Genomic DNA, 15884 nt, shown 5'->3' with positions numbered 1-15884 from the left:
AGGAGACACTACTGTTTTTCTTTACGGAAAAAACTACCAAAAGCTGAATAATAGAGATTTTTTACCGTGCGATGGCAAAACCACAGTTATTGTTTAATGGGGTGTACCACACTTTTTTAAATAGAGATATTTGCATCTGAACAGTGAGCGACACACTCAAACTGCTTTTTTTTTAGATACCAATGGCCCAAAACTGGATAGTACAGCGATTTGACCCGTGGAACTGCGAAACCACACTGGGATGTCGGGCCTACACAAGACTATTTTCACCAGATATATTTTTGTGTCACAACAGTCAGGAGACACTACTGTTTTTCTTTACGGAAAAAACTACCAAAAGCTGAATAATAGAGATTTTTTTACCATGGAATGGCAAAACCACAGTTATTGTTTACTGGGGTACACCACGCTTTTTTAAATAGAGATATTTGCGGCTGAACAGTGAGCGACACACTCAAACTGCTTTTTTTTCAGATACCAAAGGCCCAAAACTGGATAGTACAGCGATTTGACCCGTGGAACTGCGAAACCACACTGGGATGTCGGGCCTACACAAGACTATTTTCAACAGATATATTTTTGTGTCACAACAGTCAGGAGACACTACTGTTTTTCTTTACGGAAAAAAATACCAAAAGCTGAATAATAGAGATTTTTTACCGTTTGATGGCAAAACCACAGTTATTCTTTACTGGGGTATAGCACACTTTTTTAAATAGAGATATTTGCGGCTGAACAGTGAGCGACACACTCAAACTGCTTTTTTTTCAGATGCCAATGGCCCAAAACTGGATAGTACAGCCATTTGACCCGTGGAACTGCGAAACCACACTGGGATGTCGGGCCTACACAAGACTACTTTCAACAGATATATTTTTGTGTCACAACAGTCAGGAGACACTACTGTTTTTCTTTACGGAAAAAACTACCAAAAGCTGAATAATAGAGATTTTTTTACCGTGGGATGGCAAAACCACAGTTATTGTTTACTGGGGAATACCAGACTTTTTTAAATAGAGATATTTGCGGCTGAGCAGTGAGCGACATACTCAAACTGCTTTTTTTTTAGATACCAAAGGCCCAAAACTGGATAGTACAGCGATTTGACCCGTGGAACTGTGAAACCACACTGGGATGTCGGGCCTACACAAGACTATTTTCAACAGATATATTTTTGTGTCACAACAGTCAGGAGACACTACTGTTTTTCTTTACTGAAAAAACTACCAAAAGCTGAATAATAGAGATTTTTTACCGTGGGATGGCAAAACCACAGTTATTGTTTACTGGGGTATACCACACTTTTTTAAATAGAGATATTTGCGGCTGAACAGTGAGCGACACACTCAAACTGCTTTTTTTTTAGATACCAAAGGCCCAAAACTGGATAGTACAGCGATTTGACCCGTGGAACTGCGAAACCACACTGGGATGTCGGGCCTACACAAGACTATTTTCAACAGATATGTTTTTGTGTCACAACAGTCAGGAGACACTACTGTTTTTCTTTACGGAAAAAACTACCAAAAGTTGAATAATAGAGATTTTTTACCGTGCGATGGCAAAACCACAGTTATTGTTTAATGGGGTGTACCACACTTTTTTAAATAGAGATATTTGCATCTGAACAGTGAGCGACACACTCAAACTGCTTTTTTTTTAGATACCAATGGCCCAAAACTGGATAGTACAGCGATTTGACCCGTGGAACGGCGAAACCACACTGGGATGTCGGACCTACACAAGACTATTTTCAATAGATATATTTTTGTGTCACAACAGTCAGGAGACACTACTGTTTTTCTTTACGGAAAAAACTACCAAAAGATGAATAATAGAGATTTTTTACCGTGGGATGGCAAAACCACAGTGATTGTTTACTGGGGTATACCACACTTTTTTAAATAGAGATATTTGCGGCTGAACAGTGAGCGACACACTCAAACTGCTTTTTTTTTAGATACCAAAGGCCCAAAACTGGATAGTACAGTGATTTGACCTGTTGAACTGCGAAACCACACTGGGATGTCGGGCCTACACAAGACTATTTTCAACAGATATATTTTTGTGTCACAACAGTCAGGAGACACTACTGTTTTTCTTTATGGAAAAAACTACCAAAAGCTGAATAATAGAGATTTTTTACCGTTTGATGGCAAAACCACAGTTATTGTTTACTGGGGAATACCACACTTTTTTAAATAGAGATATTTGCGGCTGAACAGTGAGCGACACACTCAAACTGCTTTTTTTTTTAGATACCAAAGGCCCAAAACTGGATGGTACAGCGATTTGACCCGTGGAACTGCGAAACCACACTGGGATGTCGGGCCTACACAAGACTATTTTCAACAGATATATTTTTGTGTCACAACAGTCAGGAGACACTACTGTTTTTCTTTATGGAAAAAAATACCAAAAGCCTAATAACAGAGATTTTTTACCGTGGGATGGCAAAACCACAGTTATTGTTTACTGGGGTATACCACACTTTTTTAAATAGATATATTTGCGGCTGAACAGTGAGCGACACACTCAAACTGCTTTTTTTTAGATACCAAAGGCCGAAAACTGGATGGTACAGCGATTTGACCCTTGGAACTGCGAAACCACACTGGGATGTCGGGCCTACACAAGACTATTTTCAACAGATATATTTTTGTGTCACAACAGTCAGGAGACACTACTGTTTTTCTTTGCGGAAAAAACTACCAAAAGCTGAATAATATAGATTTTTTACCGTGGGATGGCAAAACCACAGTTATTGTTTACTGGGGTATGCCACACTTTTTTAAATAGAGATATTTGCGGCTGAACAGTGAGCGACACACTCAAACTGCTTTTTTTTTAGATGCCAAAGGCCCAAAACTGGATAGTACATCCATTGGACCCGTGGAACTGCGAAACCACACTGGGATGTAGGGCCTACACAAGACTATTTTCAACAGATATATTTTTGTGTCACAACAGTCAGGAGACACTACTGTTTTTCTTTACGGAAAAAACTACAAAAAGCTGAATAATAGAGATTTTTTACCGTGGGATGGCAAAACCACAGTTATTGTTTACTGGGGTATATCACACTTTTTTAAATAGAGATATTTGCGGCTGAACAATGAGCGACACACTCAAACTGCTTTTTTTTTAGATACCAATGGCCCAAAACTGGATAGTACAGCGATTTGACCCGTGGAACTGCGAAGCCACACTGGGATGTCGGGCCTACACAAGACTATTTTCACCAGATATATTTTTGTGTCACAACAGTCAGGAGACACTACTGTTTTTCTTTACGGAAAAAAATACCAAAAGCTGAATAATAGAGATTTTTTTACCATGGAATGGCAAAACCACAGTTATTGTTTACTGGGGTATACCACGCTTTTTTAAATAGAGATATTTGCGACTGAACAGTGAGCGACACACTCAAACTGCTTTTTTTTTAGATACCAAAGGCCCAAAACTGGATTGTACAGCGATTTGACCCGTGGAACTGCGAAACCACACTGGGATGTCGGGCCTACACAAGACTATTTTCAACAGATATATTTTTGTGTCACAACAGTCAGGAGACACTACTGATTTTCTTTACGGAAAAAAATACCAAAAGCTGAATAATAGAGATTTTTTACCGTTTGATGGCAAAACCACAGTTATTGTTTACTGGGGTATACCACACTTTTTTAAATAGAGATATTTGCGGCTGAACAGTGAGCGACACACTCAAACTGCTTTTTTTTTAGATGCCAATGGCCCAAAACTGGATAGTACAGCCATTTGACCCGTGGAACTGTGAAACCACACTGGGATGTCGGGCCTACACAAGACTACTTTCAACAGATATATTTTTGTGTCACAACAGTCAGGAGACACTACTGTTTTTCTTTACGGAAAAAACTACCAAAAGCTGAATAATAGAGATTTTTTTACCATGGAATGGCAAAACCACAGTTATTGTTTACTGGGGTATACCACACTTTTTTAAATAGAGATATTTGCGGCTGAACAGTGAGCGACACACTCAAACTGCTTTTTTTTTTAGATACCAAAGGCTCAAAACTGGATAGTACAGCGATTTGACCCGTGGAACTGCGAAACTACACTGGGATGTCGGGCCTACACAAGACTATTTTCAACAGATATATTTTTATGTCACAACAGTCAGGAGACACTACTGTTTTTCTTTACGGAAAAAAATACCAAAAGCCTAATAACAGAGATTTTTTACCGTGGGATGGCAAAACCACAGTTATTGTTTACTGGGGTATACCACACTTTTTTAAATAGATATATTTGCGGCTGAACAGTGAGCGACACACTCAAACTGCTTTTTTTTAGATACCAAAGGCCGAAAACTGGATAGTACAGCGATTTGACCCGTGGAACTGCGAAACCACACTGGGATGTCGGGCCTACACAAGACTATTTTCAACAGATATATTTTTGTGTCACAACAGTCAGGAGACACTACTGTTTTTCTTTGCGGAAAAACTACCAAAAGCTGAATAATAGAGATTTTTTACCGTGGGATGGCAAAACCACAGTTATTGTTTACTGGGGTATATCACACTTTTTTAAATAGAGATATTTGCGGCTGAACAATGAGCGACACACTCAAACTGCTTTTTTTTTAGATACCAATGGCCCAAAACTGGATAGTACAGCGATTTGACCCGTGGAACTGCGAAACCACACTGGGATGTCGGGCCTACACAAGACTACTTTCACAAGATATATTTTTGTGTCACAACAGTCAGGAGACACTACTGTTTTTCTTTACGGAAAAAACTACCAAAAGCTGAATAATAGAGATTTTTTTACCATGGGATGGCAAAACCACAGTTATTGTTTACTGGGGTATACCACGCTTTTTTAAATAGAGATATTTGCGGCTGAACAGTGAGCGACACACTCAAACTGCTTTTTTTTTTAGATACCAAAGGCCCAAAACTGGATAGTACAGCGATTTGACCCGTGGAACTGCGAAACCACACTGGGATGTCGGGCCTACACAAGACTATTTTCAACAGATATATTTTTGTGTCACAACAGTCAGGAGACACTACTGTTTTTCTTTACGGAAAAAAATACCAAAAGCTGAATAATAGAGATTTTTTACCATGGGATGGCAAAACCACAGTTATTGTTTACTGGGGTATATCACACTTTTTTAAATAGAGATATTTGCGGCTGAACAGTGAGCGACACACTCAAACTGTTTTTTTTTTAGATACAAATGGCCCAAAATGGATAATACAGAGGTTTGAACAGTGGAAGTGCAAAACAACACTTCTGTTTCTCTAGCCTACACCTGACTATTTTCAACAGTTTTATTTGTGTCTGAATTATCAGAGATACGCTTTTTTTTGGGCGGGGGGCACACACCAAAAGGTTAATAAGTCGGTTATTTTTACACTGTGAAGGAGGAAAAAAAAGGAGGATTTAGATGAAAAAAAAGGATTTTTCCTGGCCCCCGACACCTGTTGCTAAGTCCAGCAATTTCAGCAACAGGAGCACACAGGACTGTAATGCAGCGTTTGCTGGTATAACCACTGTGTCTCCTATACAGCTTGCCTGCCTGTTATCTGGGATGGATATTAGTCCTGAAAAGCACTGTTTGTTTGTTCTGGCAGCCTTTACAGACCCTACACTAACTATTTCGCAGTTTATATCTCTCCCTAAATCAGCATCGCTGTCCCTACACTGTCTAATCCGGAGCGACTGTGTCCAAGATGGCGGCGCCCGGTTTTAAATACTCGAGGTGACGCTGTGCGGCCAGCCAATCACTGTAATGCCCACAAACAACATGGCTGCAGCATTACAGTGACTGGCTGGCAATCCCTGCATGTTCATTGGCTCTGTAAAGAGCGCCAAACATGCAGGGCGGAGACCCAAGCTCCCGCCCGAGTAACCCGGAAATGCTCGGTGCTCGCCGAACATCCCGAGTAGCGTGATGCTCGGGCGAGTACCGAACAGTGTCGAGCATGCTAGCTCAACACTAGTAACTGCACCTCAAGAAGCAAGCACTCATACAACTATAATGATAAAAAATGGATAAAAAAAAGGTTTTGGTCCATAACCACATGTCATCATTTACAAGAATCAACAAGTAGACTCCCATTGATGCAGCACAGTTTATGGCATTAAGGGGCTTTGTGCTGCATATAAGATTAGTGAAGAGGCCACTCGAGAATGGATATTTTGTGCAACACCAAAATATACGGTATGACAATCTTGCAAACACAGCTACAGCATATGGCAAATAATATGATGGCTGAGTAGTGTTCGAGGACTTTTATGCTGTTATACTTTAATTATTTCTTCTGATCTGGTCCAACATGTCGCATGTCAATACTGCTTTAGGCTGGATTCACACTTCTGGATATTTCCGGTACGGGAAAAACCCGTACCGGAGATATCCATGTCTGTATGTCCATATTCACCTGTGTGGCACACATGTGTTGCATCAGGAGCACATGTACGGGCATTTGGGAATCGGTGTACAGTTAGCGCTGTTCTCATGTGCCGAGTGCTAACACTGACCTCATCATTGTCCCCTGCTGTTGCTGCGATCAGCACCAGCAGGGGACAATGATGAGAGTAGTAGTCTGCTTCCGGTGTCTCCACCTGTAAAAATAAGAATAAAATAAAAAAATCCATATACTCACCTCTCCTAAGTGTCCCCCGCTGTAATCCATGCGACCGATCACGACGAGGAGGCGGTGATAATGACTTCTGCAGCGAGTGGCCCCGGACCTCCGCTGTGCTCAGTGAGTTACAGCTCTGGGGCCTGCTCGCTGCATGGGTCATTCTCCCCGGCTCCTCTGCTGAGCGGTTGCATGGACACTTAGAACAGGTGAGTATATGGATTTTTTTATTTTATTTTTACAGGTGGAGACACTGAGAGCAGACTACTACTCTCATCATTAACCCCTGCTGGTGAAGATCTCAGCGCCTGCAGGGCATTATGATGAGGGCAGTGTTCAGCACCTGGTGCATGGGAACAGCTCGTACTGTACCGCTTGTTCCCAAGCGCCGGTATGTGTCACTTGAATGGCATTTGTGTGCTGCACGTGTTTACACGGACCCATTGACTTGATTGGATCCATGTGATCCGTGCTGCCAGACAAAAAAGGACATGTCTACGTGTGGATCACACGGACACATGGTCCGTGGAAACACACTGATGTGTGCAGACCCATTGATTTATGGGTCTACGTGTGTCTGTCTCCAGTACCTGTGGAAACTGTCACCACACGTACAGGAAATACTGACGTGTGAATGAGGCCTTAGAGAGATGGTGACTCCCCAGAAGAAGCAATTAAGGGAGAATTTCATGGTCAGACTTGATGATCAGCTTGCCATTTGTTGAGTGTATGGAATAAGGATTTTAGAATTTAGCCTAAAGTGTTGGATGGCCAGTAATGATGGTGTGTGTAAAGTGCTGAGAAAATAATAAGCAAAAATATAAGTGAGTTAAATAGATAATCATATAATCAGTAAAAGTTTAGCTTTTTGGAGTGGTGGATAAAAGGCGTACTGGTTTGTCTGTGACTGTGAGTGAACTGAATGTGTTTTCTCTGCTTTACTTGATCTGCTAGTGAGAAAAACGTTTCTATGTGTCCAATCCTGTTTTTACAGATAAATTGAACCAGCGTTCCTCACTAGCACGCCACGCATACAGGAGTAACATTTTACCTGAATTTGACTAAAGCCTGCTTAATGTAACAGCTTAATGAAAGTACATTGATGAGCTTGTTTTATGCATACAAATGTGTTCTCATAGGGGTTTATAATCATGTCAGTTCATTAGACCCACAGTTGAGTCATAACTTGAAACTAGTCTTAATCTGAATTAGGTTTACTGCACTTGATTATTGCCAGGGAAGATCAATTTGCTGTCCTCCCAATATATATATACAGTATATATATTTTTTTCGTCTGAGTTATTTTCCTGGTGTATATAAATATTGTGTGTTTTTTTTTTTACTTTAAATAGTCAGTTTGGTAGGCAACATTTGTTACAGACCATTCCAGTGCTGCAACTTCACAGCAAATGTATCTATTGTTTTTGGTTTCATTTTATTGTATTTTCAACCTTAAAATAAATATAAATATGGTCAAAGATCAAGTAATCACTATTTATGACTCCCAAAACTCTAATGCTACTAAAGGACTGCTATTAAATTAATACAAAATCTGAATAATTACAAATATTAGTATGATATATGAAGTATGGTGATGACGTATATTGATATATCGCTGACAAGATTTAATCATAAGAATTTCTGTCTATTTTTTCAACTCACACATACAGTACAGACCAAAAGTTTGGACACACCGTCTCATTTAAAGATGTTTCTGTATTTTCATGACTATGAAAATTGTACATTCACACTGAAGACATCAAAACTATGAATTAACACATGTGGAATTATATACTTAACAAAAAAGTGTGAAACAACTGAAAATATGTCTTATATTCTAGGTTCTTCAAAGTAGCCACCTTTTGCTTTGATGACTGCTTTGCACACTCTTGGCATTCTCTTGATGAGCTTCAAGAGGTAGTCACCGAAAATGGTATTCCAACAATCTTGAAGGAGTTCCCAGTGATGCTTAGCACTTGTTGGCCCTTTTGCCTTCACTCTTCGGTCCAGCTCACCCCAAACCATCTCGATTGGGTTCTCGTCTGGTGACTGTGGAGGTCAGGTCATCTGGCATAGCTCCGTATAACTCTCCTTCTTGGTCAAATAGCCCTTACACAGCCTGAAGGTGTGTTTGGGGTCATTGTCATGTTGAAAAATAAATGATGGTCCAATTAAACGCAAACCGGATGGAATAGCATTCCGCTGCAAAATGCTGTGGTAGCCATGCTGGTTCAGTATGCCTTCAATTTTGAATAAATCCCCAACAGTGTCACCAGCAAAGCACCCCCACACCATCACACCTCCTCCTCCATGCTTCACGGTGGGAACCAGGCATGTAGAGTCCATCCGTTCACCTTTTCTGCGTCGCACAAAGACACGGTGGTTGGAACCAAAGATCTCAAATTTGGACTCATCGGACCAAAGCACAGATTTCCACTGGTCTAATGTCCATTCCTTGTGTTCTTTAGCCCAAACAAGTCTCTTCTGCTTGCTGCCTGTCCTTAGCAGTGGTTTCCTAGCAGCTATTTTACCATGAAGGCCTGCTGCACAAAGTCTCCTCTTAACAGTTGTTGAAGAGATCTGTCTGCTGCTAGAACTTTGTGTGGCATTGACCTGGTCTCTAATCTGAGCTGATGTAAACCTGCGAGTTCTGAGGCTTGTGACTCGGATAAACTTATCCTCAGAAGCAGAGGTGACTCTTGGTCTTCCTTTCCTGGGGCGGTCCTCATGTGAGCCAGTTTCTTTGTAGCACTTGATGGTTTTTGCAACTGCACTTGGGGACACTTTCAAAGTTTTCCCAATTTTTCGCACTGACTGACCTTCATTTCTTAAAGTAATGATGGCCACTCGTTTTTCTTTACCTAACTGCTTTTTTCTTGCCATAATACAAATTCTAACAGTCTATTCAGTAGGACTATCAGCTGTGTATGCACCTGACTTCTGCACAACACAACTGATGGTCCCAACCCCATTTATAAGACAAGAAATCCCACTTATTAAACCTGACAGGGCAAACCTCTGAAGTGAAAACCATTTCCGGTGGCTACTTCTTAAAGCTCATCAAGAGAATGCCAAGAGTGTGCAAAGCAGTCATCAAAGCAAAAGGTGGCTACTTTGAAGAACCTAGAATATAAGACATATTTTCAGTTGTTTCACACTTTTTTGTTAAGTATATAATTCCACATGTGTTAATTCATACTTTTGATGCCTTCAGTGTGAATGTACAATTTTCATAGTCAGGAAAATACAGAAAAATCTTTAAATGAGAAGGTGTGTCCAAACTTTTGGTCCGTACTGTATATGTTCTAATATCAGGATTGTTGCATACCACTTCAAACTAAATATAACCTTGCAACCCGAGATTGTAGTATTCCCGGGTTCAAAAAAGAGATATATGCTTAGAATATATTAAAATGATTTATTTTATTTGAGAAATATATTAAAAAAGTTACTACATAAAATAGCAGGGAGAGCCCGCATAAACAATCAACATGTTTAACTGTATAGGTATATCATAGCCTTGAGGACCTTATGCAGTGTAAAAATTGGCAACAATGATCCCATGTAAGGAACCATTCAGATTTAGATATGGTTAGATATCAATTAGGATACAGGATGATCAAGGTAAAAAGTACAAGTGTGAGGGATATCTAGATATTAACAGATAAAGTGCAGTGTAAACTAAGTAAAGTGCATAATGCGATTATGAACACCATTACATTATCTGAATATTAATCATAACACCTAAACCTAGATCCAAAATCAAAAAGCCAATATGCAGTTTCAACAGGGGTAAATAAGGTATAATATAGAACAGCCTAATATAAAGTGCTTAGTGCAATTTTAAAGGTATTTATTCTGTCCCCATGGCCTGTGGCTGTAAATATGGCTCTGTGAGATGCTGGGTCTCTTCACCTGTACTTACAATGGCGGTGGTCGCAGATAGCTTAACTCAGCTGCAAGCAGGCACATTGTGAAGAATCCAGAAGAGACTTTGTTTTCTTTAAAAACTCTCGTTAAATGCATGTAAGCAGCAGCTAAAAAATAACTTTTCCTGAGACAGGGTACAATCACATGAGCTTCCAATGGAGGATACATGAAGAATGTGAGGGGAGTCGGAACAAGAAGGGAGGGTTTTGTTACAGTCACATGAGAGGGAGACAGGGAGAGGGAAGGGACAAACTCTAGGAAAGTAAACATTACAGCTATACAAAGAACGATATATATGACAACTGTAAGAAGTCCATTATTGTCCATGAATGTCCCAATCATGGGACAGAACACTCCCCATCTGAAATCTTTAGATTTCAATAATACTTTTGACGTGATGTCTTCTGGGGATGTCATTGTTGACCTAAAAGACAAAAGAATTACACATCAAGAAACAATAACAACAACAGTTGTAGTCCAACTTTCAAATGGAGGCCTGAAGTCCTCAACAGCGGGATAATTTGAGTCCAAATGAAACCCATCTTTGAATTGGGGAAGCTGCAATGTGCAAATACTTCCACCAACCCAACAATCCACTGGAAAAGTTTCAGTGTTCCAACACAGCTGAAGTTATGTGGCGGTAAACTTCCCGCCATAAGCTGTGTCCAGAAGCGATGTCCTTCATGTGATGCCTTCACCTATGAAGCACTTGGCGCTATAAGTAAGGCGAATACCACCCTGCACAACCAGTAACCAGCTCTAGAAGCGTCTGGAGAGATGAGACCCTGCTTCAACTTTGGAGTCACAAGTATGCGGTGTGTAGAGAAGACCGGTCTGGTCTCTCCGTCAGTGACTGGTTCGTCAAATTCAAATGTGCTGCCAGCATTGACAGAACAAGGGTCCTCAGGAACCAAACTTGGAGACGACAGCCAGGTGTTGTCACAAAGTCTGGGTGCAGCCATGAGTCTTGTTTCTGCGTGAGTTGGATGCAAGTCAGTGGAGATGTGGCGCCACTGTCCAGGGGCTACTTCTACAACCTCCACTGCCAGTACAGCAGCACAAAGACCAAGTTTTGGTGCAGTGTGGGCGGACCTTGAGGCTAGATGGGTCCTGTCCAGGACAAATTCACTAAGTACCTTGTTGACGGCTTCTGAGGTCTTCAGGTAGGCTACTGCAGCTGTGATCCTTGTAGATGCGTCAGGAAGAATGTGGACTTCTCTTCTTGTAGTGGCTGAAAGGGACCTTAAGGCAGAGCCAGAGAGGAACGAGATGGGATGATCTAAGATCCTTAGAGACGTTTTCAATGTTTCCCACCTTTGTGGTTTCTGGTGCGGTAGTGGTGTGTTCCAATCTGTGTTCTCAGTGGTCAATTGCCTTAACAGAATCTTGCCTTGAATGGTGATGGGTGCTGTAAACCCGAGAGGATTGTAGATGCTGTTCACAACAAGTAAGACTCCTCATTTGGCAAAGGGTTTAATGCAGACTGACACCTAGAATGGGTAAATGTCCTATATAATGTCCCAGAGCAGACGAAGCCTGCATTGCATAGAAGGAACGTCAGAACCCAGATCAAGATCTTTTAAGCTTGTTATTCGGTCCTCAGATGGAAATGCCTTCATTACCTCCTGGATGCTGGAGATGGTCTTGTGAGGTCTGAGGTTTGCTGCTAACAACATTTCCTGTGCTTCAGAGAGCAGATCAAATGTCTCTTCACTTGTGGTTAGAGGTTTAAACACATCATCCACATAGAAGTTCTTCTCCACAGATAGAGGAGCATCAAATGCTTACTCGCTCTCACCTTCCTGGGCTGTCTGTCTCGGTCCTCAAATTGCTTTAGCAGGTGAGGGGCTATTCCCGAAGACATGTACCTTCGTACGGTAGTCTATGAACTCGTTGTGGATGTCATTGTCTTTATGCCATAGGAACCTGAAATAGTTTCCACTGTCTTCTCTTGCAGGTACCAGCCGGCTGTCTTCACCTGAAGAATTGATCGCCGTTGACCCGAGGTTGTCATCACAGGACGGGGACATGTTTATGATGTTAGGGTTTTCTTGCTGCCACTTACAGTTACTCGGCTTCTCTTTTTCTTTTTCACATAGTAATGATGTGGGCATGGTTGAGAGTGAGTGTTGCAACCATTTGGTGAGACATGAGTCTTAAATGAGAAGATCCTTGCAGGTCTCTTCATCCTTTCCATGCAGACATCACCTATGATAAGTTAGCCTAGATCAAAGCGTTGAGCAAATGGAACATCATGCGGCCCGTTGATTTGCAGACGTACCTTGTATAGCCGCAGAATGTCTGTGCCAAGCAGAATCAGGATGTTCGCGCTGTTGTCAAGAGCTAGAATCTTGTTGGCTATAGTCTTTAGATGGGGGTGACGAAAAGCAGCCTCTGGAGTAGGGATCTCCTCTCTGTTGGATGGTATCTGGTTGAACTCGACCAAAGTGGGTAGGGGTATGTTCACATTGTTCTCAAGAGAAAATACTATGAGTTCACTAGCTATTCTCCTAGAGACCTCTGTAACACCACTACAGGTTCCCAGAATGTAGGGGTGAGCATTTCCCTTTAAGTCAAATATATCAAAGAGTTCTGACCTTGCAAGGGATCGGTTGCTCTGATTGTCCAGAACGGCATACATCTTTATGGTTTTCTCTGGATGGTCCTTAGGATGCACGTTCACTAGACATATTTTGGCACTGGACTTGTCACATAGGTCTTCTGCGCAGACTTCTGTACATGAAGCAGATATTGTGGTAGAACTTGCTGGTTACTCTGCATTCTCCCCACCATGCCTTGTGGTGGGGAAGACGCAAGTGGTGCAGAGTCTGGTTGGGATGGATGGAGCGCTTGTTCGTGATCCTCACTGTCGCACTCGAAACACTTAATAAAGATTTTACAGTCTTTAGCAAAGTGTTCAGTAGACGCACATCTGTAACATACCCCAAACGTCTTTAGAAGATCCTTGTGTTCCTGGAGGGGTTTCTTTCTGAAGCCGATGCACTTCTTTAGGGGATGTGGCATCTTAGGAAAGGGACACATATGATTAGGATTTTTGATCTTTTCACATACCTCGCTCTTGTCTGAAGCTGGTGAAGGTGTGGGGAGAACATCAGTCTTCTTTGCTGACACTGGACTGCTGTGGTTTCTGATGCGTGAATGTGGACTTTTATACTTGCGAGGGAATGAACCAGGGCCGCTGGGTCTTTTGTGGAAGAAGCTTGAGTCAGTCTAACACTCTGTAATGTTTTTGATAAACTGACAGAAATAGGAAAATGGAGGAAAGGAGACTTGGTTTTACCTTTGTATTTTGATCCAAGCATGGCCCACCTATCTTGGATATAGGATGGTAGCTTAGAAGCTACTGGGATTACCCCACGAGCAGTGTCTAGGTAGCTGAGGCCAGGCAGGTGTGGGTCTGCTTTGGCCAGCTGAAGCTCTAACAGGAGGTCACTGAGCTCTTGGAATTTTAGACTGTCCTTACTGGATATTTTTGTAAAATCATCTAGATGCTTGAACATGGCATTTTCTATGGCCTCAGGACTACCATAGCTTCATTCTAGTCTCTCCCATGCAGCAGCGAGACCAGCCATTGGATTACTGATGTGGACAGATTTAAGTCTCTTGACCTGTTCTGTGGATTGTGGCCCAAGGCACCTGATCAACAGGTCTAGCTCTTCAGCAGCAGTGATGCCGAGGTCACTGATTGCAGTTTTAAAGGTACATTTCCAACCCCTGCAGTTTTCCGGTTGATCATCAAACTTTGTAAGACCAGTCTTAGTTAGATCATGGCGAATCATGTACCTTGCAAAGCCGGACATGTCAGCATTCTCTGATTTTGGAAAGTCAGTTACTGGCTGGGTAGCATTGTTCATGCAGTCTGTAGGTATTCAGTCCAGTAACCAGCTTAATGTGCACAGATTCTGCCACACACGGAGCTGGAACTGTGTGGCTGACAGGAATGTAATGACTTGCCTGCACATTGGCCTGCACGTGTGCTTCTGTGTATAGGGTTTGGTGAGGTGCAGAGGCCTGGTACATTCTGGTTCAATTGAGGGGGACCAGGGTGAATGGTTGGCAGTGTGTTGTACTGACCTTGTATACAAGATGCTGATACACGCTCTGTGTCCTTTTGCCTTAGAGGAATGTCTGTGGCATCAGGAATGATTGCTGGAATCAGGGGTGCACTATTTTGACTTTATACATAGTCTCTTGTACGATTAAGGGGGGTCTTCAGTATCAAACTCACTTAAACTGATGCTGTCTCTTTGACTTCCATTGATAGCTTGTTCCAGGACCTTTAACCTTGCCTTGGCTATGGCGTGTTCACATTCCTTCTCTAGGACCTCTATTTCTGGCTTTTTGCGAACTGCTTCGGCTTCTGAGCGCAGGGACATCTCTGGTCATGTGATGGTGAGGGGTCATGTGATGGCGGGGGGTCCTGCGGGGGGGCCCCATGAGGAGACGCACAAGAGGGGGGCCCCAACGGGGCTCCGATGGGGCCCCGACAGCCCGGGACCCATGCTGGAGTCAGGGCAGTCATGCCCTGATGGAGGCCCTACTGGAGGCTGGAGGGGCCCCCTCTCCCTTGGGGGCCCCCGTTCAATGAACCGGCTGCACGGGCGTTAGGTCCGCCCCTGCTTGTCACCATATTTACAAAAACATCAATTGCTGACAAGTCCCCAGTGGGTGGAGGCATTTTATTACTTTTATTCCTTAATGTTGTATGTGAGCCCATACCATCAGACCCATCTGGGTACTTATCTAGTCCCGCTAGTTCCTGTACATCAGGTAACATATCCAGTGGGATATTCAAATTAGAACATAATTGTTTCTCTTGTTGTATAAAGTATTTACGCCATCTTAATCTGCGAGCAAATAGATTAAGATCTTTAACCCAGTCAAAGAGATTGAAATCACTTGTCGGTACATATGTTAATCCCTTCTTTGGAACACTCATCTCTGCTAAAGCAGTCTGTGGCTAAATATCTTAGTTATTGGTCTGATGGCAGGTTTTTTGGAGGTGGGTCTGAACACAGAGCAATGGTTGTCTGAGGTGAAGGAGGCATTTTCTGACAAAATATTTACACAAAAAAAATATACCCCAACATTTAATGCAGCGTTTAAGGAACTGACTAAAACATATAAAGAATAAGTGTTTGCGTGGTGGGAGATACAGAGCATTGAAAATTATTTTAAGAATGGCTTAGTCCAAAGAGGTTTAAGAATCACATTGCTTCCCGGTCTGAGGAGTAGAAATACCCAACTTCTATCAAAGTGAGAACAGGAAGCCACAAATAGTCTTAT

At 42.1% G+C, this 15884-nt stretch overlaps 1 protein-coding gene across 1 annotated transcript in view; it reads right to left on the bottom strand.

Annotated features, from left to right (window-relative positions):
• Window positions 1-10814, bottom strand: part of LOC141172743 (indolethylamine N-methyltransferase-like) — a 52884-nt gene extending 42070 nt beyond the window's left edge. The window contains exon 1 of the mRNA XM_073657215.1: window positions 10573-10814. The gene's annotated coding sequence lies outside the window, so the exon portion shown is untranslated. The remainder of the gene's footprint in view (window positions 1-10572) is intronic.
• Window positions 10815-15884: the final 5070 nt, after the last annotated feature.

This window comes from Phyllobates terribilis, unplaced genomic scaffold (genome assembly GCF_046119375.1).
Source record: "Phyllobates terribilis strain yellow unplaced genomic scaffold, ASM4611937v1 Scaffold_12__6_contigs__length_324123572, whole genome shotgun sequence".
Classification (NCBI taxonomy): domain Eukaryota; kingdom Metazoa; phylum Chordata; class Amphibia; order Anura; family Dendrobatidae; genus Phyllobates; species Phyllobates terribilis.
Note: the sequence above shows the minus strand (reverse complement) of the source record. Positions and strands in the feature narration are given on the sequence as shown.